Below are 18,754 nucleotides of genomic sequence, written 5' to 3' on the forward strand. Positions count from 1 at the left end.
AGGTTCAGCCTGAGAGTGACGGGGACGTGGGGGTGGAGCCTCCTTGATGACTGTGCAAACACTGTCTACTGTGGCAGGAAGGAAGTCATTCTCATCATTGGCAAATGAGAAGGGCAGGTGAAGACCTCTTGGGGAAGTCTTACCCTTTGAAACAATTTGTGGGGAGGGGAGAGGAGAGACCTTCTGGGGTGGCAGGGGTGGCAGGCTGGTGGGTACATGGCGGGAGCCAGAGGCAGAAATAGCAGACTCTCGAGGAGTCTGAGCATGTGTCATGCCTTTGCAAACCTGCTGGGCAGGTCCCGTGCCGAGGAATAGACCGAGCAGTGTTCCCAGAACCAGATGCCGCACAAAGTCCCCATTCTACACAGGGGAGAGCCCTGGTCCTGAGCAGGGCGTTGGCAGCCACACTGGCGGGGAAGTGTAGCGTGGGCAGCAGCTTGGGAAGCCGCTCCTCTCACTGGCCTTCTGAGGACACGCGTGACTTTCCGGGGCCTGTGGGGCACCCACGAGGCCCAGAGCTCTGCTAGTGAGACGCTCAGTGTGTGCCACCTTCTGGCACTGAGGCTGTAGCTCCAGGAACAGCGACTTGCCGCATGCTTGGCTCCATGGTACCAGGTGGGGCACGGCCTCCCAGACCTGCCAAAGCCTGTGACGTGGGAACCACAACCAGGTTCCATTTTCAGATGGGAGACCAAGGCTCAGGGAGGTTGAGCCAAGGTGACACAGCTGGTGAGTGGGAGAGTCAGGACCCACACTGGGTCTGTCTTAGCCTCCGGGCAACCTGACACCTCTGTTCTCAGCAGGCAGCCACAGGCATTCAGGGCCTGCCTTGCACATCGTACACAGGCCTGCAGAAATGTTCCTGAGTGGCAGGTTTGGACTTACACACCAATCTGAAGGAGGTGACCTGGGAGTGAGTTCAGTCTGCCCAAAGGTTACTCTGGGGACAGTGCTCTCTCAGAAGAAGTCCCCCTCTGCTAGAGCCTCAGACCTTGGTGCCTGTCCCACTTTCTTGGGTTCCTTACTTGGGTAAAAGCAGCAGACAAGAACCCGTGTGGAGAGATTGCATGGATAAAACAAGACTTGGATGGTCTGGAAGGCAAATAAACTCAATTTCAAACAAGTCACGTTATTGATGAGCATCTAAGTGCTAAGTCTACCAAGGAAGAAGAGGCCATTGTCCCATAGGTCAACTGGGAGCTAGTCGCACTTTGTTTACCTCTTCCTCTCCTGGCTGTCCCTTAAGGAACACTCCTGGACCTACACACGTGGAAAGAGAATTGGATTCCGGCCTCACCTGACAGCCTCTGCCACATACTGTGCTGATCACTCTCCTTGTCTCCTTTCATCTTCCCAGCTTTGCTAGCTTTTCTTTGAATTAAGTTATGAGTACAGTAAGCCCCCTACATGCTAGTGAATTCTGTTCTGAGAGCACATTAACTCCAATTTGTTTGTAAGCCCAACAAAGTTTGCCTAGGTACCCAACTAACAACAATCAGCTATATTGCACTGTACTGTAATAGGTTTATAATACTTTTCACACAAATAATATATAAAAAACAAATACAAAATATAAAGAAAAACTTTTTAATCTTACAGTGCAATACCTTGAAAAGTATAGTGGCTTGCTGGCATACAGGGACTGGCATTGAGTGAACAGGCAAGAAGAGTTACCAACTAGAGAAGGGAGAGGAGGTGGGAGACGGTAGAGCTGAGGGATCATCAACAATAGGAGATGGAGGCCAAGCTACAACTCCAGTCAAGCCTGATATGACTGGATATGCGAATACACATTCTAATGTTCGAAAGTTCACAACTTGAAGGTTCGAATATAGGGGACTTACTGTATCCTCTCCAGTATGTATATGGAAAACCAAGCTTTAAAGTAAAGATTCAGTGACCTGCCCCATACTGTAAAGTTTACCCATGATTACCGTTCTATGGGCTTCTCAGGTGGCACTAGTGGTAAAGAACCCTGCTATTAATGCAGGAGATGTTAGAACCTCAGGTTCAATCCCTGGGCAGGGAACATCCCCTGGAGGAGGGCATGGCAACCCGCTCCAGTATTCTTGTTTGGAGAATCCCATGGACAGAGGAACCTGGAGGGCTACAGTCCATAGGGTTGCAAAGACTCAGACACGACTGAAATGACTTAGCATGCACGCAGGCACTGCTCTACCCGGTGCTGGGCCTGGCTGTGCAAACCACTCTAGGCACCAGAGCCTGGAGACAGTAGGAAGCACTCAACCTGTCCTTTGGTGGGATTCTCAGAGGTTCTTGGTAAATGAATGAAATCTCAGGTAGTGTTATTAGCAACCTCATAGGACAGGAGAAACACTGGATTTGAGTTAGACACACTTGGGTTTAAATTCTGGCTTTGTCACTTTGTAGCTCGTGACCTTGGGCATGTTTCTTGGTCTCTCTGAATCTCAGTTTCCTTTTCTGTAAACTGGAAGGAGAGTAACTCCCTTGCAGAGTTGTGTGAGGATTACAGATGATACAAGCCAAGCACTTGGCATGAAGTAAGCCCTGGAAGAGAGAGTGTGTGCAGACACTCAGTAGATATGTGCTGAGGTTTACCTACCATGTGTCAGGCACTATGCAAGACACTGGCGATTTAACAGTGCAAAAAGACTCTTGGAATTGTTTTAAATTTACTAGACCAGAAACTCATCATTGTGAGAGGACGTTTTAGAATCCAGGAATGGCTAAACTCAGACTGAGTAACTTGATTTCTCTTTCTGTCAATTCTTAGCTGATGAGCTTTAAAAAGTTGTTTAGTTTCTCTGGGGCTCAGAGTCTTATTTTTTTAAACTAAATGTATCATATACACAAGAGTACAAGTAGTCCTATGTACAGATTCAAAATATATGTGGTACCTACCACCCAGGTTTGAAATGGAACAATTTCAGAACCTTTTAAAACCCACTTTCCTCTTGCCTTTTACATCCCCTTCCTCACTCTACCCCATAGTGAAACTAATATGACTTTTAATTAATGAGTCCTTGCTTTCCTTCGCAAGTTATCATCTCTGTTTGTTTTACAAACAATGTATTGTTCAGCTTTATGTGTTTGAGTTTACATACATGTGTGTTATCTGTGATGCACTTTTTTCACTCAGTCTCATGTTTCTGAGATTCACCCATGTCGAAGCACACAGTCGTGTTGATCAGTTTTCACCACAGCATCGCATTCCGTGAAGAATATGCTGCGATTTGTATCTTTCCTCTTGTTGATGAGCATCTGGGCTCTTTCCAGTTTGGGGCTATTATGATCAGCTAATACTGCTGGGAATATGCTATGGTTGTCTTCTGGTGCATGTGTAGGCATTTCTCTAGGGCACACGGCATTCCATGTTTGGCGTTACTCTATAGCACCAGCTGTCTTCCACAATGGTTGTACCAGAAACACTCCTTTAAGTAGCAGATGAAAGTTCCTATTGTTCTCCATCCTTTTTAACACTTGATATAATCTTCATTTCTAAAAGGAAGAAGTTACACTAGGTGAGCTTCCAAAGTCCCTTTCAGCTATGCTGCTGCTACTGCTAAGTCGCTTCAGTCGTGTCCGACTCTGTGCAACCCCATAGACGGCAGCCCACCAGGCTCCCCCGTCCCTGGGATTCTCCAGGCAAGAACACTGGAGTGGGTTGCCATTCGGCTATAGTAATTGTATAATTCTCAACCTAAGAACTGGGTTTCTGGCTTTATGCATGTGCTTGTCTGATGTGTTGTGCACAGGTGGTCCTTTAAATGCCACAGCCTGACTCTGAGAGCCCCATTCAGGGTCCCCGTGTGCAGCTGAAGCCCTTCCTCACTGGGCTTCCACCAACAGTGGGAGATGGATCCGGCGGCTCCACATCCTCCCCAGCACTTGGGGTTTTGTTCACTTCAACCAAAGGGTGATATCGGGGCTGAGAACATACCAGATGCTCAGTTAATACTTTCTGAATTGCCTTCCTGCCAAGTGGATTGGGAGGGATGGATATTTTTCCTGAACGCTGATTTTAAGAACAAGACGTGGAAGTATTAGAATCGTGTGTGTGCTAGCTAAGCAGAGCACATGGGGCTGGGAACAGTGGTCGGATTTACGAGTGTCTCAGGCTTCTTGATCATTTAAAGACTCCAAGTGAAATGAATTGAATAGTCTCCACTGACCAACTGTTCAGAGTCTGGCCTTGTTCTTTGACTCTCTAACTTGTCCGATTAGAGAGCAGGGAGTATCTGGAAGAAGAATTGAAGAGAACAGAGGTAGTGCCGTGTGGACAGGAGCAGAATGCCCACAGAGAACCCCTTCCCCTTCCAAGGGTTGAGTATTTTGCCTGGGGGAGGATGGGTGCTGGTTTAAATGATATTAGATGTACTCAGTGTCCTGGCAGCTATATAAACAGCCAGCTGCCCACCCACCCAGCCACCCACAGAATAAAAGAATGTGGCTGGTTAGGCAGTTGCATGGGCCACCCCAGCCCACAGTCCTGTAATTACCCATCTAGTCTGTGCCTGTCAGCTCCAGGGGCAGGCGGGCGCCTGTGCCTTGGGCCTCATCTTGGTCACCAGGCCCAGGCTGGGCTCCGTGGCAGGGCCCTGCCCATCCTCAGCCACCCCCACCCCCAGCTCTCCCTGAATGTCTCTCTCTACACCAACCTTTGACCCTTTTGAGTCTAACATATTATATAATAGCTGATAATCATAATAAACCAAAAGGCTACTATAACTTTATGCGTTCCAGGCACTGGGTTAAATGTCTTGCATGCATCTTCTCGTGTGTGCGTCTCAATAATCCTATGAGGTAGGTAATATTGTTATCCCCACTATACAGATGAGGAAACTGAGTTCCAGGAAGTTAAGGGGCCAAATTTCTTGCCCCAAACCATCACAACTTCCAAGTCAGAGCTAGAACTTAAATTCAGGTCTTTCTAAGACCCGACGTGTGGTCATTCTTCCCCTGCCCACCGCCTTTCCTGCACAGGGTCCTGTCTCCCCAAGCGGAGGGAGCTTGGACTCCTCTGTCTCCTCCCCTTCCCTCCCCGTCCTGTCTGAAGAGGCCTAGAAAGAGGCAGCAGGCGGTGCCAGTGGAGGGTGAGTGGGGCAGTTCCAGGCTGGCCAAGGTGATGCTGGAAAACACCTTCGGGGCAGAGTTCTTCATTCCAAAAGACTCTGAATTTCCAGACTTCTGCCAGAGGCGGGAAGTTACTTCTGCCCAGCCTCTCTGGCAAGCGCGCCAACTTCTTGGGTGCCCTGTTAAGAAGTGGGGGATGGGCTGCCTCAGGTAAAATTCCATTATAATGATCGCCACCTGAGATCTGAATGGCTTTGTTGAAATGGAATTGTGTTAACCTGGGTGTAGGGAAGAACTCCTAAATGAGAAACTGGAGGTGAAATGGAGTTAATTTCCCCCTCAGTGTCTCTCAGTAAGGCTCTGGGAGGGCGTAGAGCCTAGACAGGGAAGAGTCAGATGCATTCCTGCTCTCCTTTGAAAGCCACGCTCCCCAGTAGTAAGGCAGGGCTGGGAGGGGACGAGGCCATGACTGTTCAGTTGTCCATTCCCGGCACTGTGCTGTGAGCCCTCAAGAACAGAACTGAACCCCACGTCCGAGGTGTCATCACGACACCTAAGATACCTAACTCATCACAGATACGCTCAATAGTTTATCGGGTGGAAATGTGTTTGTAGGTAGACTGGGTCCCTTAAGCTAAAAAGGACAGTTGAAGGACAATTGCTTCATGTGACTAAAACATGAGATGAATCCTTCCAGTTATTGAACAGTTTGCATAATAACAAACACTACCACTTACTGAGAAGGAGCCATGTACCAGGTGCTATGCTGAGCACTTTACACACATTGTCTCATTTAATCCTCACAGACAAATGAAGTAGGCATTGTTATTTTTCTCATTGGATAGGTGAGGGAACAGAAGCTTAGAGAGCCCAGGTCATTGGCTCTGGTCACACCGCTGGCAAGGAGGGAAGGCAGGGTTTGTACCCAGGCAGGCTGCCTGGGCTTCCCTGGTGGCCCAGATGGTAAAGAATCTGCCTGCAATGCAGGAGACCGGGGTTTGACCCCTGGATCTGGAAGACACCCTGGAGAAGGGATTGGCTACCCTCTCCAGTATTCTTGTCTGGAGAACTCCACGGACAGAGGAACTTGTTGGGCTACAGTCCATAGTGTTGCAAACAGTTGGACACAACTGAGAGACTAACCAGAGAAGGCAATGGCAGCCCACTCCAGTACTCTTGCCTGGAAAATCCCATGGACGGAGGAGCCTGGTAGGCTGCAGTCCAAGGGGTTGCTAAGAGTCAGACATGACTGAGCGACTTCACTTTCACTTTTCACTTTCATGCATTGGAGAAGGAAATGGCAACCCACTCCAGTGTTCTTGCCTGGAGAATCCCAGGGGCGGGAGAGCCTGGTGGGCTGCCGTCTATGGGGTCACACAGAGTCGGACACAACTGAAGCAACTTAGCAGCAGCAGCAGCAGAGAGACTAACACACAGGCTGCCTCCCAGAACCTCTTTGCTCAACTGTCTCCCTGACCATATTGCTCAGCTGTCACTGGAGGCTGGTTCCAGGGATCAGGGCCAGGTGGGTAACGGCGAGTGCAAACCCTGGCGGGATGGAGTGGAGGGCACAAGCCTGTTCTAGAGAGCCAACCCCACTCAGGCCAGCAGGTCGCCTGGAATTGCAGAACAGTGTGGCCAAAATGTCCCTTTTTTTTTTTTAAATAGGAAGCTGGACACCCAGATTTTTTTCAAAAGTGAAATCTATTTTTTTAAACATTGACAAGTGACTTAAAAATGTATACTCACTGGTGGTGATAGGGAGGAGGGTGACAAACCGAACTCATTCATGGTTGGGTTTAGCTTCCTGCGTATCCTCTGGTAGTTTCTTTTAACAGATGACTGTTACCTGGAGGGGGACTAAGAAAACCCTAATGTGCACAGAATTTATTACTAGCGCCATGAGTGATCCCTCTCCATGGGTTCAGTCCCATTGCATGATACTTCACAAGGCAGAGTGCTTCCTCCTGGAGAGTAATAATGAAATCTTCCCATCGGATAGGCCTTGAATGAATCCTCCCCTTTCCTCCTTATCTTTCTCCCTCTCTCCTTCCTTTCCCCCTCCTTCCTCCCTTATTCTGTCTTCCCAGTCAGATATTTTTCCTATAGATATTAGAAAGAAAGTTCAGTGTAGAGAAAACAAAAGTTTCCTTTTCTTAATGGTCAAAGAAAAGATCTTGAGGCCAAAAAAAAAGTGGCATTTGGGGGTTGGGCTTGGCAGTCAATGAATGATGCTTCTCGAGCCTGGTCTGAAGCCCTACCAGCACCGCAGGCTCTCCCGGGCTGTGAGGGTGCCATGCTGCTTGCTCTCTTGTGACCTCACGGAGAAGGGCTCATTCTCCACGTGTTACGCTTCAGAGTGCGTTCCCAGCCTTCCACTGTGCCCCTGAATGTAGGCTTCCTCCCCCTCTTAAACACCTGGAAGAAGAACTGTAAACTAATAGCCAATGTTAGTATGGAATATAATGGTTTTTGTAACACATGTTTGAGTCTCAGCTGATACAGCACTCCTGTAAGACAGGTGAACGGAACCTATAGAACCCCCTTTTTGAGGCTTGGTAAAGTAGCAGTGTTTGATATTTTTTCCTTCCATTCCATAAGAGAGCAGTAGCCACGAAGGCCTGCAACTCGGAGTGCAGGAGCCCCTGGCTCCCCTAGGCCTTCCCTTACTTGCCGCTCTCACTTCTCACCTGATATCCACAGGTGAGGGTGTGCAGTAGGTGGGACAGCCAGTAAGTCCAGAGCCCCTGACTAAGGTCTCCACCTCCCTGAAACTCCCGCCCCATGGCATGGGCATGGGGAAGGCCCTAAACCAATGGATGGCCGGAGGCCGGCCTCTTTTCCCTGCCTCCCCCCACTGCCTGTTACCTTGAGCCATTGTTCCCCAAGCTGGGCAGAAAATAGCTCACTCAAGAGAATTATTTTTGTCTCTGTTAAACTTCAATCCTGGGCTCCTGATGAGCCTGGCTGCAGAATTGTTTTTCAGGCCAGGGGGAGTTCTGGGAAAAGTGAGGGGTCAGGGAATAAAGGGGAAGCAGTGGTTGGAGGGGTGCACCTCTCCCCCAGAGGACCATGATGACCACAAGCACTGGCCCTCTTCCCGAGGATGCTGCCCGTTGGGCGGCCTGACTAGTGGCCGACAGTGTGCAGCCTGCCCAGCCAGCTGGATGCTGTGTCACTCATGGCTCCTTTCACCGAGTGCAGGCCCTGAGCGGGTCCAGGGCGGTGTGCCTCTGCCCAGAGTGTTGAGTGAAGGTAGTGGAAACTCTGTTACATGGTATGGAGGTCCAGGTGGGGGGCTGCAGGTGGCTGACTGCCAAGGAGGGAAAGAGGTTTTTGCATTGGAGACCTGGGCTCAGCTCCTCCCTGCCCTGAGGCAGCACCAAATGGCATAGTTCAGTTCCGTTTAGTCGCTCAGTTGTGTCCAACTCTTTGCAACCCCATGGACTGCAGCACGCCAGGCCTCCCTGTCCATCACCAACTCCTGGAGTTTACTCAAACTCATGTCCATTGAGTCAGTGATGCCATCTAACCATCTCATCCTCTGTCGTCCCCTTTTCCTCCTGCCTTCAAGCTTTCCCAGCATCAGGGTCTTTTCAAATGAATCAGATCTTCACATCAGGTGACCAAAATATTGGAGTTTCAGCTTCAGCATCAGTCTTTCCAATGAATATTCAGGACTGATTTCCTTTAGGATGGGCAGGTTGGGTCTCCTTGCAGTCCAGCGGACTCTCAAGAGTCTCCTCCAACACCACAGTTCAAAAACATCAATTCTTCGGTGCTCAGCTTTCTTGCTAGTCTAACTGTCACATCCATACATGACTACTGGAAAAACCATAACTTTGACTAGATGGACCTTTGTTGGCAAAGTAATGTCTTTGCTTTTTAATATGCTGTCTAGGTTGGTCATAACTTTTCTTCCAAGGAGCAAGAGTCTTTTAATTTCATGGCTGCAGTCACCATCTGCACTGATTTTGGAGCCCCAAAATAAAGTCTGTCACTGTTTCCACTGTTTCCCCATCTACTTCCCATGAAGTGATGGGACCAGATGCCATGATCTTAGTTGTCTGAATGTTGAGCTTTAAGCCAACTTTTTCACTTTCCTCTTTCACTTTCATCAAAGAGTCTCTTTAGTTTTTCTTCACTTTCTGCCATAAATGTGGTGTCATCTGCATATTTGAGGTTATTAATATTTCTTCCAGCAGTCTTGATTCCAGCTTGTGCCTTCATCCAGTCCAGCGTTTCTCATGATGTACTCTGCATAGAAGTTAAATAAGCAGGGTGACAATATACAGCCTTGACGTACTCCTTTTCCTATATGGAACCAGTCTGTTGGTTCATGTCCAGTTCTAACTGTTGCTTCTTGACCTGCATACAGATTTCTCAGGAGGCAGGTCAGGTGGTCTGGTATTCCCATCTCTTTCAGAATTTTCCAGTTTGTTGTGATCCACACAGTCAAAGGCTTTAGCATAGTCAATAAAGCAGAAGATGTTTTTCTGGAACTCTCTTGCTTTTTCAATGATCCAACGGATGTTGGCAATTTGATCTCTGGTTCCTCTGCTTTTTCTAAATCCTGCTTGAACATCTGGAATTTCACGGTTCACGTACTGTTGAAGCCTGGCTTGGAGAATTTTGAGTAATACTTTGCTAGCTAGTAGTAATACTTTGCTAGTGTGAGATGAGTACAATTGTGCGGTAGTGTGAGCATTCTTTGGCATTGCCTTTCTTTGGGATTGGAATGAAAACTGACCTTTTCCAGTCCTGTGGCCACTGCTGAATTTTCCAAATTTGCTGGCATATTGAGCGCAGCACTTTCACAGCATCATCTTTTAGGATTTGAAATCGCTCAACTGGAATTCCATCACCTCCGCTAGCTTTATTCATAGTGATGCTTCCTAAGGCCCACTTGACTTCACATTCCAGCATGTCTGGCTCTAGGTGAGTGATCACACCATCGTGATTATCTGGGCAGCACTGAATGGCACTCTGTGCAGCAAATCAGTTCCATCTTTGCCCCAGGTACCAAAGAAAAACAAGGAAGAGGAAGATGGCCAAGGGGTAGGGTTGGGGGAGAGAGTTTTAGTTTGGAGACAGTTCAAGGGTTAGGACAAAGGCTGCTATTTCCTACCACTTTGTGGCCCCAGGGAAGAATCCTCCAGTGGTTTGGCCTGAAACGCAAAGCAAGAGGGTTATCTTCAGTGATAGCTCTAAGGGCTATCAGCAGTGAGCGTGGACTTCTGGACTTGGGGTACGGCCTGGCAGGTGCAGGGGACTTCCTGCACGTGTCCATGGTCCAAGTTGTTTACGACCGTCGTGTGTGTGTGTGTGTGTGGCTGATGCCCTTAGAGGGATTCCTGGGAACAAGGAAGTGACCTTGTGGACTGGGAGACAGGAGTGAGCCGAGCCGGCTGGTGGACACAGGTCTGGGGACCGGTCGGCTGTGCGGTAAGTCAGCTCTCCCTGTGCCTGGCAACCATACCTGGCTGCCCTAGACAGATTGACGCATTAAATAAGGATTGGCTGGTGATATGCTGCTGAGTTGTTCACAGCTTCTGTCTGCCCTTGTTGAACCTTTTCTTCTCTCTTTCGGCTTTCTCTCACATTTTCTTATTTAACTGGGCTGGACTTTCCAGAATTCTCCCCTCCACCTTTCCTTTCCCACACAATTACTGATGGCCTTCTTCCCAGGGCAAAGAGTCAGTGCAGAGAGGCCCGCTGCCCAGCTGACCCAGGGGTCCATTCTCCATGAACCATAGAGTAGGAGGCCCATTTTTACTTCCTTCACAAAACTCAAGGTTGATTCAGGTTGGAACGGGAATCTGAATGGAGTCTGAAAGTCTTTGGTTGCAAAATACCACTGCAACAATTTAAAATTCCTGGTATTTGAGAGTCAGCGGGTTTACTAGAAGAAGTACTCAGTAGTGGAAAGAATGGAATTTACTTCCGACTGAAATGAGTGTGGTTGGTTGGTTTCTTTCTTGCTGGTGCCCCCCACCCACCCCCCCAGCCAGCCATATAGAGCTAGTTTCTCTGCCTCCAGCATGCTCTTTCCCTTTTGCTCATTCAGTATTACCTGCCTGACCTCTCTCTACCCTCTCACCACTCTCTTGTTAGAACTATGGTCCTTCCTGTCTCAGCTGGGAGACGGAGAAGTGACATCCTCTGAAGAGCTTCTCTGCCTCTCCAAGACTCAGGCCAGGTGCTCCCCCACCTGCTCCCATCACACCTGTGCTTACCTGCATTGCAGCCCAGATCCGAGTTGAAGATTCCTGTCCTTTTCTCCCTGTAGACAGTAAGCTTCGTGAGGTTGGGCCTCTGTGTGGCTTACCATGGTGTCTCCAACTCCTTGTGTAGGGCTTGCCATATAGTCAGGGCTTAAAACCAGGCAAGGGTCACCATCAGAGATAAGGCATCAGAGACCAGAACCAATGGCCACCACAGCAAAAAGCCAAGGAGAAATGCCGTGGCCTCCCTGGTCCTCCAGTAGAGTCCCCAGGAAGAAGTCTACGCAGCAGGATGGCTGGAATTCTGACCAGACTGAAGCTCTGGAAAAGCTCTCCGGAGGATATCATTCTACATGGGAACTGAGGAGCAAGTTGGGGGTGACTAGGCCTGCCCTTGAAAGTAAACGGGAACCTCCCAGGTTGGCCTCTTCCTGAGAAGCCTCAGGAATACAGGAGGAGTGTTCACCTCCTCACGAATAATGCTGAAGACAGACAAGATGTCTGGGTAAATGAGGCTTCCCTGGTGGCTCAGACGGTAAAGAATCCACCTGCCAATGCAGGAGACCCAGGTTTGACTCCTGAGTGGGAAAGATCCCCTGAAGAAGGGAATGGCTACCCACTCCAGTATTCTTGCCTGGAGAATTCCATGGACAGAGGAACCTGGCAGGCTACAGTCCATGGGGTTGCAAAGAAGCAGACACAACTGAGCGATTAACACACACAAACATGGGACTCGACATGGGACTCGCAGAGAGTTACCCAGCCCTGCCTATCTCAGAGAACCTGGGACCCTCGTAGATTTCTGACACAGGCCTCAGAATCTATCCTGGGATCCATGAATGGCTTTCCAGGGCTGCCAAGAGTGGGGAACAGTCAGCAGTCCAGGCCCACTAAATCAGAACCAGCCCAGTGCCTAGGTTTGGGGCCATGACAGAGCCACTGGCCTCTGCAGCCTTCTGCTGCCTGCAGAGGGGCAGGAGTGGGGCAAGGAAATGCCACCGCCCTCAGAACACACAGGGGATGCCATGGTATGCTGAGCCAGTGTCCCACCGTGGAGAGAACAGATGCTTGATAAGCCCTGGACAATGAAGGAGGTAGGAGAGAGACTTGGGGCGAGAGAGGAAAAGGACCTGCGATGAGCAGAAGTGATTAGTAATTGGTGGCACCTTGGTAGCCACGGTGTCATCTTCCCTGTGGAGGAAAAGTCCAAATGTGTAGCTCAGCTTCTCTGCTTGCTGGGGAGAGAAGAGAGCAACCCATTCTCCCCGTCCCTAGCAGCCAGATTTTTGGGAGCCACAGCCAGTGGGTGGGGTGGTCAGTTTTTTCCCAGTTAAGAAATGTGGCTTTCTGGGCAATGTTTGTTTGGGGTGGGGCTTTTGGGATCAAGAGCAGACTTCTGTCCTCTCTGGGTCCTGAACTCTTCGTGACTGTACTAACAGTAACTGCTGTAATAATGAGAGCAAACATATAAAACTCTGGTGTCCTGGGCACCGTGCTGAGTGCTGCGTGGAGAACTTGGTCTCTGTGACCACCTGAGACCTGGGAGCGCTCATGTCTCTATTTGTAGATTAGGACATGGGGAGGGGCTCTGGGGGAAGTGGGATGGTAGTCAGGTAGCCAAGGTGTCAGGCTGGCCAAGTGATTGTGGAGCTGAGCAAGGGCTGTGAAACCAAGGATCCGGAATATCTTGCTTGGAGCTGGCAGGACCTGGGGCTTGGGTACTACCTTTCCTGCAGTGCAGGAAGAGGCTGAGTGATATAGAGATTGCATTGATCCCAGAAGAAAAGCGAGGAAGACCACTCGCTTCCCCTGTGGCGGTCTCAGTTTTCTTCTGCTAGGAAACCAGAGACTCTGGGCTGCAGCTACGCACAGGCTGGTTCCCTATGCTTCACTAGTCACCGTCACTGCCCACAGTTTCCGGTAGTTACCTGGAGAGGAATAATCAACCCAGAGATCTTGTTGACAAAGCTGAGGGCTGAGTTTCCACTGGAAAAAAAGCAGCTTGCAGGAATAATTGTTGATAAGAAGTGGAAACATATCTAAGTAAACTATGAATCTCCTGTTCCACTGCCTAGAACCTCGTGGATTCCTGCCTCTGGGTTCTGCTCAGCTCCAGGAAGCTGCCAGTTTTCCCAAGAATGACAGGACAGTCTGCTGAGAAACAGTCTTGGTGAATGTCCAATAGAGTGGGAGCCTGTGGCACGGTTTCTGTGCAGTGACCCACTACCTCTTGACACTGTAGGGGTCAGTCAGCCCATGACCTTTATCGGGTTCTCGAGAGTGAGGTATAGTCCCCAAAAAGTTAATTAAGAAGCACTTTCAGAAGAAAAGTTATTCCTGAAACCGCTGGGTCATCAGCCACTTAATTTACCGTGCTTCAGTCAGCCATTAAACAGTTTGATCCACCTCAGCCTTGTTCCTAGAGCCACAGTGCTGGGGGTCAGCCTCCCCTGGAAATAGCTAAGCCTGAGATGGAGGTGGCAGAAATGCTTGGAAGAGGTTATATAGCTACTCACACTCTTCTGTAGGCCCTTTTCTTAGGCTGGAAGCTCCTTTCCAGGTGAAGGCCAAGGAGACAGACACTGTCTGCACTGACCACCTTACTCACTGCCCTGGTGGGAATCATGACCATACCTGGGATGTGTACGAAGCCTAAATCAAATGAAATGTAGCCAGGCTAGCTTCCTCTGCTTCTCCGCTGAAACCTCACTTGCATCATAAACGTTGCAGAGTTTTTCTATTTTTCATGACAATTTTCCAGCAGGTGAGGAATGGGTTACTTTTTCTACTGTGTGTGGTGGCATCATGCGGTGGCCTTGTCGACCCCTCCTCAAGAGACCGTGTGGGAATGGCCTGATAGATTCATCTTAGATGGCTGTGAAGAGCTGGTCTAGGACCAGTAGTTGAAAACTACTGGGGCTCTTTCATCTGTGCATAATGACAAACTTTCTAAGCGTGGAGCCATCCAAAGAGAATGGGTTGGCCTCGGAGATAGTTCTCCAACAGAAAAGATATTCAAATACAGGCTAGAATATTGTAGAAGGGATTTAAAATGGTTGGACTAGGTGATGTTAAGTTTCCTTTCAATCTTGAGATATTCTGAGATGACTGGTATCCATTGGGTTTTACTTTGGACAATGTAGTCTGCAGAAAATAATTTCCAAACGCTCTCACCATGTGTGTGTAGGATCTGAGGAGATGGTGGGGGAAGAAAGCATTAGGCCGAGTTCTAACTCTGCAGTGCACTTTCCTCTCTCCTTGCTCTCATGTCCATTCTGTTCCTCTCAGCTTCTTCTGGAAGGCAATGCTGAGATTGTTCTGGAAAAACAATATGGGTATATGCTGGGGATGGGAGAGAAGAAAGAAAGGGCATGACCCCAACTGGCTATGAGACTAAGCTGAGCCTAAATTATACTAGAATAAAGAGATGACAAGTGAAAAATTGGGTCGGTCATACAGTGTTCAGCACTCTATGGGCAGAGTTGCAAGGATGATGAAATGAAAGTAACAAGAAAAGGGCATGCACGCATAAGCCCATGTGCAATTGCAGCTGGCGTGTGCACAGACTCACCCCCTCCAGAGACAGCCCGATGTGTGGTTGACTCCATGTGTGCCAATTTTAGGAAGAGGAGGAATTTTCTCCCCCTCTGCTGGGAAATCACATAGCTTTCCAGTTCTTTCTGGAAGGAGAGGGAGCTTTGAGCTAATGTTCACAGTTAGAAAGCCCATTCTGATCAGTCCATTCCTGGCGCAGCTAAGCTGGGAGCCCGCTCTTGGGCTCCCAGCCCCCACAGGACCCTTGCAAGGGGCCACAACCCTCCTGTTCTTCCTGGGCCTTAGCATCTGAGGTGAAGGGGCCTCACCTGTTCCTGGAAGGGTCGGGGAGAGAACTCAGTGAAGGAATTTCATTCCTGACTGATCTTAACGCCTCATCATGGTGGGAATTTGGCCTGGGAGTTGCACACTTTCAGACCTGGAAAAGACCTTAGAGGTCAGACCTCTGTCCACTGCTTGATCCTCCCAGAGTCACAGCTTTGCTGCCCTCAGGAGTCCGGGGAGGTCCAGTGACGGCAGCAGAGTTAAACCTGGCCCAGCGGCAATTTGATCCTTGTCTTATGAGGGCTCTGCTCCAGATACCCTGCAGCGCCAACCCCAGGAGACTGTCCTAAGCGAAACTCTGCCTGGGGGCGTCCATTCAGCAGAAGCCGCTGGAAGATGGGGTGCCTGCTGTGTGAGCTGCCAGGCAGACGTGTGGGAGAGGCAGTGGTTGTGGCTTCGATGACTGGAAGGAAACATGTTATCTCCTCATTTCTTGCTAAGGCAGGGTCAGACCTGGGGTCAGACTCAGGCAGGGGTTTTGATGTGGGATGCAGAGCCTGGAGGAGTGGAAGCCAGGGGCTTTCTGCAGAGCTGAACCACTCCCCCTCTGCTTCTCTAAGGCTCAGTGCTAGGGGCATGGGTATTTCTAAGGCAGGAGCAGGAGGGGGTGGCTTTGGGGACAGTCCCAGCAAAGGCAGTGGGATGTTCTCATACTCAGAACATGAATTGGGGTGGGGGTTGTATGATGTGGCAAAGGGGGTAGTATTAAGTTGTTTTTTTCCACTTGTCCTTTTTTCACCCTGTGTCTTTGCCCCACTTTCCATCAACTTGGACCTACAGGACCATCTTTCCTATAAGGACCACCCAGTAGTGCAAAGTTGCCTGGGGAGGAGAGCTCCACCTTTTCATGGGGGTTTTCCTGGATGAAGGGGTTTGCCAGGATGAAGAGAGATCCTAGCTGATTTGGGAGCCTTGGGAAGAAAAGAGCCACAACATTCTTCCGTGGTGACCTGGGGATGGTTCTGTCTGTTCCTCCCTGACTTTGTGGAGGTGAGGGGAGCCCAGGGCTTAGGGGAAGGAAACCACTGAGCTATGTCCCTTAGGAAAGGTGGCAGAGTAGAGATGCGGGGCTCAGCTGCCTCGGTTCAAATCTGGGCTCCAAAGATAATCATCTTCTCTGTGCCTCAGTTTCTCCATGCCTAGAGGTTGTTGTGAGGATTAAGTGAGTGAGTGCACAGGAGGAATTTGGAGCAGGGCGGGAGTGAGTACTAGCGCCCCTGCCAGTGGTTATCACTGGGCTGGAAGAGTGGCGAGGAGAAGAGAGCTGCCCTTTATTGGCCACTGCAAGCAGCCCCTCCTTGCCTGGTCCCTGGCTGCACTGCTGGCCTGGCCGTGGGACCCTGGGCAAGTCTCAAAGTGCCTTACCTGGAGTTTGGTTTTGCCATCTGTAAAATGGGACTGCTCTGCATCTTGCAGGATGGTTAGGAGGTTACATGAGATCCCAGGTGGGAAGCTTAGCAGTCTGGCACATGGTAGATACGCACACACTTTCTCTGTAAGTTCAGGGATGGCGAGCCACTTAGATCTCAGATCTGACTTCTGAGTGTCTTAAGGGCTGAGAGCAGTGGTCCTTTCTATACCCAATTGGTTCACCTTAGACTTCCTGTGGAGCAAGCCAGGAGTCTGGGAGATTGCCAAGGCTGTGGAGTAGGATCCTGAAGAGCCTTGTTGGCTGGGGGCCTTGGGCAACACAAGCAGAGGGAGCAGAGGAGAGCCTGGGGCAGTGGCAACATCTCTGTGCCCTGCAGGTATCCCTCCTCCACCCACGGTCCTTGGGAGGGGGTCGCTATGTCCACGTTATCTCAGTAGGGTCCACTGACACTCTCCTCGCATGTTGCTTGGGGGCACATGGGTTAGGGGGCTGGCAGTCCTAGGACTGAGCCCAGGTCTGGATGCTCCTTGCGCTTTCCCTGCCCCTGCCTAGTCGGACCACTAGGAGGCAGAGAAACAAAAGCTGAGGGTCTGAACCTTCCCCATCGGGGGGTTTGCCTTAAAGGCCTTTCCAGGGCTCAGGGTCAGACACTTATGTATCTATTATCTCCCAAGCTACTTCCTATTGGTGTCAGCGAAGGGGGGAAGAGAGAGAGAGAGAGAGTGTGTGTGTGTGTTTGTGTGTGTGTGTGTGTGTGTCTGGGTAGACAAGTAGCGCTGGGTGTGGGTGAAGGTAGGAAGGGTGAAATTCGACCAGCCCCAGCTTGGTGAACCATCACACCACTAAGACCCAGAGTCTGGACACCAGAGTCAGCCCACCTTCAGCCTTCGCCAAGGCCGGGGGTGTTGAGCATGTCTGGGAGAGAGCTAAAAGTGGCAGAAAACATCCTGTTTGAAAGCCGTGCGTTGCTGTATTTAACCCCTGCAGCACCTGCTCCACCTACACCCGGGCTCCTCAGACCGTACACCCCAGACACCTGTCTCTGAAGCCATCCCAAGAGGCCAGGTCTGACTGCACTGCCTCCAGCGCCCAGGCGCTGGTCTCCTTCCGGCCCTCCAGAGCCTGCCAGGCCACCCTCCGGCCCTGCTCCTCCAAGCATCCCTAAAACCTGGGGTGGGGCCGTGGGAGGAGTCGAGCTCCCGGCACCCTCTGAAGCAAGGAGGCTGCTTCCCTCTGCCCTCCCGCTGGACGCTGCTCACCCCCCCCCCAAGAGAGGGTGGTTCCCGGCTGCCGGCTGGGCTCCTGCCCCTTCAGCCCTGCCAGTGATGACACGTCTGCCCCCAACAGATCACTTCTGTCCAGTTTTCAGTCCCCGTTCTGAGGCCCAAAGTCCCTGGAAAGAGGCTCACATCCTCCCTGATGGGCCCTCTAGAGCTCCAGTGGTGAGATCAACACAGGGCTGTATATAAAGCATTTATTTTCCTTTTTTCATTTCAGAATCCTTTTGGTTGGAAGTATCTGCGAGCCCTCACAGAAGGGCACCCCTTGGCCTGACTTCCCTGTCCCCCTGCTCCTACAGGTGGGTGTTTCCTCCTCAGCCACAACCTCTGGGCTTTTTGTTTTTGAGGGATGAGGCGGGCAGGGATGTTGGATGAGGGCAGATAGGAAGGCAGTGGTCAGAGGGAGGGAGAGATACTCCCTGCCTTTGGTAGATGTGGGTCGGTGCGTCCTGTGTCAGCAGAGTCCACAGCAGCCCGAAGCTGAGACCAGAGCTGCGCCCAGGTCGGGGTAGGGGCTCAGAGGGAGGGGCTTGCAGACACCCCGGCCAGGACCCCAGGGGGTCATCAGCAAGGTGGTATTTCCAGCCCAACTCCCATCTCCTTTGTCTCTCCTGCCCTCTGCAGTCTCTGCCCTTCACTCCTAGCACTACCAGCTCTCAGGCCATAGATGCCTGGACATCCTCTCCACCTCTGGACTCTGGTCCTAGGTCCTGGCTTCTTGGTAGCAGCATGTAACCCTAGGTAGGGCTGAGTTGTCTCTTAGTTCACCTGAAATTGTCCTGCTCACTGTGGGCCTCTGGCTGCTGGGTCCAGCCTTCGGTTGGGCCTAACCCAATGCCTGGGGCCCCACTCCGGGGGCCAGCAGCCTTCCTGGCATCCCCCTGTTACAGGAAGGCACAGTTGCGGTGCTGTGTTGACACATTCTGCCAACTCTCTTGCGTTAT

The 18,754-nt window shown here is 50.6% G+C and overlaps 1 protein-coding gene across 1 annotated transcript in view; it reads left to right on the forward strand.

The window, feature by feature from the left end:
* Nucleotides 1-18,754, forward strand: part of LOC120861319 (vitamin D3 receptor) — a 104,220-nt gene that overhangs the window by 53,444 nt on the left and 32,022 nt on the right. Inside the window, exon 2 of the mRNA XM_040236959.1 lies at nt 18,028-18,109. The gene's annotated coding sequence lies outside the window, so the exon portion shown is untranslated. The remainder of the gene's footprint in view (nt 1-18,027; nt 18,110-18,754) is intronic.

Source organism: Oryx dammah, unplaced genomic scaffold, assembly GCF_014754425.2.
Source record: "Oryx dammah isolate SB20612 unplaced genomic scaffold, SCBI_Odam_1.1 HiC_scaffold_11232, whole genome shotgun sequence".
Taxonomy (NCBI): domain Eukaryota; kingdom Metazoa; phylum Chordata; class Mammalia; order Artiodactyla; family Bovidae; genus Oryx; species Oryx dammah.